Here is a 6000-nt window from a genome sequence, read left to right as displayed (position 1 = left end):
GCAGCCAATCTCCCCACTCTTCTGTGAAACCATGCTGTCCTGCTCAAGCTGGCTGCTGGGAAAGGCTGTTGGCTAACAGTAATTTTGAAGGTATTTAAAAGATGATTCAGTGGTGGGCTTGGCAGTGCAGGTTTAACGGCTGGACTTAATGATTTTAAAGGTCTTTTCCAACCAAAACAATTCTGTTATTCTATGATTATATGATTCTATGATTCTGTGATCAGGGATAGGGAGAGAAGGAGTTTGTTTACCCAAGCCAAAAGCCAACCATTTTCTGATGAGCAGTTCAGTGATAAGGAAAACCAAATACCACTTCTTATCCCTGTATCTTGCTTTTTTCATTATTAGTGTAGATGGAGCCCAAGGCCCTGGACAACATCTGAAATACAGTCTGAGGAAGTGCTTTAACGTGAATTTGGATGTTTACAGTGTGGATGTTAGCAGAGTTTTGCTGTTGAGAGAAGTCTTCGACTCCTGTTTAACAGATGGTATATCCCACTGAATTCAGCAGGTGGTTAAAAAAACCTGTGGGGAAGTAAAAAGGAAATGAATTCACATGAACTTGAATGTAACTTTCACAGCAAAGGTTTGATCCAGCTCTTTGCAAAAGCCTCTAATGAGATGTTTTAAAATTACTGGACTGTGATATAACAGTAAATGTCCTTTTGCATGCCTACAGAGATATATAGACTTGAAATATATATATACACATGTATATTTAAAATATTCAGTGAGATCAATGCTATTAGAAAGCATTTAACGTGAGGGCCTCTATATTTCCAAACACAATATTTTGTCTAATTACAGAATTTCGCACTTTACCAAATGAAAAATCTTTTCTTCTAGAGGTACCCTGTCATGGTTTATCATGTGAGAAATTAACATAGCTGTAAAGTTGATTACTGATCCTCTATGCAATCTTCTGGAATACTTGCTGTTTCTTTCCAGGCAACCATTATTGTATCACAGTTATTTAATTTTTTAAAACAATAGTATTTTCAATGTAGATATAAATCAATTCATGTGTACTTATTTGGAAAAGAAAACCTACAGGCATTTTGGTTGAGAACGTAATGGCCATAACAACCATAATGTATGTTAGAACTATATAACAACTGAAACAACAGTTACTAGGGCTAATATCAAAATTAATCTAGGAAAAGTCTATTTAATAATTTGGGTGTTTGGATTCCAAAATATATGAGATTGAAAAGAATTCTTGCAATTAAAAATAAATAATGGGAAAAGGTATTTTACTATTATAGCTTAAAGAATGCAGACTTTCTTAGGGACAAAGAAATGCAGTTAATCTGGAAGAACATGTCCTTGTCCGTTAATGAAGTTGCAGCCATAATATGTTTATAGCTATTTCTGCACATTCTTTGTGAAAATTCACGATGAAATTCTATAAAAACATCTGGCAATGTGCAGATAAAAATGTCCATAAACTGTGCACTGAGAATGCATTTACTCAGATAAATAACTATTTTATAATCACCTGTAATGTAAATGAAATGCTGGTGTTATATTTGTAGTTCACAGAAATTATAATAGTAGTTCACATTTGACAATTTGTCGAACTAGCCAAAAAATGTGTAAGTAATTTCAATAGCTAAATTACTGCTACAAGATGGAGTAGCAAGATCAAAATTTGATTTTTCTATTAAAGGTATGTTGCTTAACATCAGGGAGGGATAATGGACTTTTTTGGTACCAAAGATACATTTCCTTCCACATCTTTTGAGCTGTTTTGTCAGCTTGCTGCAATTGCAAACTTGCAATCCCTCCTCTTAAGATTGTAGCAACAGCACAGTTTGGACATTTGGCTTCTGTGTGTGACTCTTGCAAAGTGTCAGTGTTGCTTGTCTCAAGATATGAGCAAAAGAAGCAGGACAAAATCTGATTTCTTATCTAGGTTATCAATACTTTGGGAGGGATGATTGTTTCACTAAAATGAGTTATGAAAAAGCAAACTGCCTGAGGTTGTTAAAACTGATAGTAAACATTGATCTTCTGCTAAAATGAATTTAGAAAAGATGATCAATGAAGAACTGGGAAAGTGATTTAAGATTACAACTGTAATCTTCAACCCTATGAAAGATATTATTACACAACAGATAGTGAAAATACTTCTTTATATCCACTAAAGGTAGACATGCATAATAATAATAAAAACCAGCCTAAAATAATCCAAAATACTTGACACAGTTTAGAAAAATCAATGTTAAGCACAATACCTATGGAGATTTTGCAATTCGTATCAGACCTTATTTAAAACAGACATCCTCAGGCAATAGCAGACAAAAGCATTCTTTTGGACCTTGACTAGACCCATTTGGTTATGTCCCTGACCAGGAATATAGACCAAATCATCTCCCGACGGCACTTTCAAGCCTGTGCTTCTGTGACTTCTTTATGCAACTCATTGCTTCTATTCCAAAAAATGACAGCTTGTGCATAAATTGTGGAGTGTACTGGAACATCTATTAATATTTTCAGAAGGAATATTTTGAGAAAGAAATATTAAGTTCTGTCTGCTTTTGTAAGACTAAAACAAAAGGGAAGGTGATTCTGAACACTGTTAATTATCTGTGTTGGTAGCTCTCACTTTAGTAAGATTCAGTATTGCACTGAGACTATTTTTTCCCTTGCAGAAACGGTTCTCCTTGTGCTACATTTTGGATTTTTTACTTGGTTTTTAATTCTTTTTGCTAGTAAGCCTCAAATTACTTTTTCCTTAGCATTGCTGTCCATTATTACTGATTGCATTTGTAGATGAAATAAAGAATTCTAAGCCTTTTCTTTTCATATACCTACATAACATGCTGCATTGAATGTTTTATGCTTTACATACAAAAAATAATAATTGAACTAGTCTAGGTATTGGCAATATAAAAAGAAAAAAATGTTGTTAATCATTCTAGAAAGGAAGGCGATTTTCCTTTGGTCTGAGTAACACTAATTATTTCTGCCTGAAATACATTCAAGGCAGCTGTGTAGGAGTTGAATTGTTTAGAATTCACTGTTTGGTTGGGGCTTTTTTCTGTTCTACTTATGGGGTTTTTGATTGTTTTTTTTTAAATCAGTTGCAGACAGCTAAACCATAAGCTTGTGGCTATCACTTAAAGATACACAAACAGATGTGATGAAATGAAAATAACATCATTTAGCATAATGGAAGACATAGTGAGCAGAACTAGCTCATGAATAGATTTAATAGATCTAAGCGATCTCCAAAAAGCAACAAAATTTGTTTTAAAAATGCCATCAATGAGAAAAAGTAGAAAAGCCTGGATTCCTCTGGTTAGTTATTAGAAAAAGCCCAACAAAACTACTATCTCTGCATAGCCATAGTTCAGTTTTTTCAAGAAGTATCCTTAGTATCTGAATTAGTAATAGCTTGACTGATCTAAGGGAGTGTGAGCTTTTTGCAAGATATGCCAGCAAGCCGTGGCATTCTAATCATTGGTCTTTAGCTTAGAAAATGAAATGCTAAAATGCTTTGCACTGTTAAGGTTTCATCTAATATTTCTGTCATACCACTGCTGTATTTCAGCAGTGAAGTAAGAACTGCCCATAAGTGAGTGAGTTTTGGTCCTGAAAACAGTGATGCTGAATTGAGCTTCATTTCCTGCCTTCTTGCTGTTCCCAGTGTGTGCATCAGGAGGACACACCTGACCCTCAAACCGACCGCCAGAGCAGGAAAAATGCTCTCTGTTCAAGGGAAAGCCCTCTAGTCCAAAATAAAGTAGAGAGAAATAGCATTTAAGTCACTTTTTATGGAAAGAAGTTGAGGATTTCAAAGCTAGGAGGTTTATTGTGAAAGTGTGCAAAGGCAATTGAAGATTCAGAGCCTCTCAGGGTAGGATAGAGACCAGTGAGTGTAGAGAGGAGCACTGAGAACAGCTACACATCAACTCTACTGCTTCTGTAACAAGTTCAAGGAATTCTACATAACAGTGAATTCTGTCAAAAAAAATCAGCCATGTTTTTTGTCAATGAAGAATTCTGCTTTTCCAAACCTAGAGTGCTAGGCCTATGCATGGATGTATACGGAGTTACAAGAAAATAAGAATTGTTTGAGTTCTCATATCTGTTTTTCCTTATCCTTGGGGAATGGAGATGGATCCTTTTGGGAATGAAAATCAAGTGACAAGTACAACTTTGAACTGATAGCTCTAACAGAAAAATAATAATAAAAAAAAAATTTGGTAGTCTATTTTTTTAAGAAAATGCATTGTTTATTCCATTAAATTACTGAGTTCTGAACGTTTGTTTCTAGATATATGTTCTCCTGTTTATTATCAGATTGTCTTAAAAATAAAAGTAGTTTTAGAATCAACATTTTCAATTTGAAAATTAAATTTATGCTACTTTGTTTAAATTAAAGTCCATATATCTTTCTGAACATGCTCATTAGTTTCCCCACTTCCCTAATTCTTTGACCTATCTTAATGTAGTTTTTTCTCAAGGTTTTCATTTGGATTACAGTATCAGTGTTGTCAGTTTTCCTCAACAATCCCTGAATTCCAAAACAAACAATGACTCTGATCTATCTGTTTGCATAACTCCCTGGACCATGGTGTCTAAGCAGCTCAAAAACTTGATGGCAATTACCTCCTTAACACCTTGCCTTGTATATGAAAAACATTATTTCACCTTAAATATTTGGTAATAATTTATGTTCCATGTTTTAGAAATAATTATAGTTAATATTTAAATAGCTGTATTTTCCTAGAAATATATTAATCTTTGACTTGTCTAATATAGACACCCAGTGTAGTTATTCAGAGCACAGAAGGCAGTTTCTGGTTCTGCATAAATTGAGTAGATGCAACCATCCTTAAAAACTGCTGTCTATATTTTGCAGATTGGGAAGAGTTATAAACAGGAGCTAAACAAATAGGAATAGATTACAGAAGAATCCTGCTATGAAGCCAAACCACTTGTCTTAACCTTAGGCTGTGGATTTTAGAGGGGATTTACTTGTCTCTAACCAGGACCTCTAAGCTGCTGGCTGTTTTTTCTGAAATCAATGGCAATCTATGTTCACAGTCACTTATATGCATAAGTTATGTCTGCAGAAATACTTCTTACTCAAAAAAAATGCAAGATAAATGTTGGAATAATATAGGGTTTAATAATCCATGGAAATAAACAAGGCATGAGTTTATTTGCTATTGCACAATTGTAAAATGGTAATGAGAAGTTCAAGAGGTTTTCTATTAATATAGAGAGGTCTTCACTTACAATAGCATATTTTTAATTTCCTCATTTTTTAATCTTTAGTTTTACTCAGCCTTCTAGATTAAATGGCTAGCTCACACCTCAGAGGACAATTGAGCCTCTATTTCACATTGATTTTGATGAATCACTTACAACTGCATTACTAGTTCTAGACATAACAGGACCTATTCACAGAGGCACATAAATAAATGAGATGGCAGAAGTGAACACCAGAGTTGTTCAAAAGCATGAATCAGTGACAAGTTACACAGCTCTAGTGACTCCAATATTATTTAGATGCAAGGTTAAAAGGATTCCATGGGCTATTTTTTTCACAATTACTTTCTACTGATAATTTTATAATACTTGGTGTATGGAGTGTAACCCTGAAGTATGGTAAGCCACTGCTCTGCTCTAAAATGTGTACCTGCGACACTTACCAGGACTTTAAAAATAAAATCTTGCTAGACTTTTTGCTTTCTGCCACCTATATTTTCAGTTCCATCTCTCCTCTACTGACATTTTTGTACTTTGCTCATCATCAACAAAACACTTATGACTATGAGCATCTTATCTTTCTTAATTTTTATGGAATTGGTGGATATGGACAAAACTGCCTGCCACTGTATTGATAAAAGTAATCTTGGTTCCAGAAATACACTAGAGAATTTTTAGTTACATTTTTAGAAATTTGGGCACATACCTCATATTTTTAAATATATTTTGAACTTTTTGATATATCACCTTAATTGAATTTCCTATTTTAAGACTTTT

This window comes from Lichenostomus cassidix, chromosome 3 (genome assembly GCF_008360975.1).
Source record: "Lichenostomus cassidix isolate B80296 chromosome 3, HeHo_3.0, whole genome shotgun sequence".
Lineage (NCBI taxonomy): Eukaryota > Metazoa > Chordata > Aves > Passeriformes > Meliphagidae > Lichenostomus > Lichenostomus cassidix.
This window is presented reverse-complemented; position numbering follows the sequence as displayed.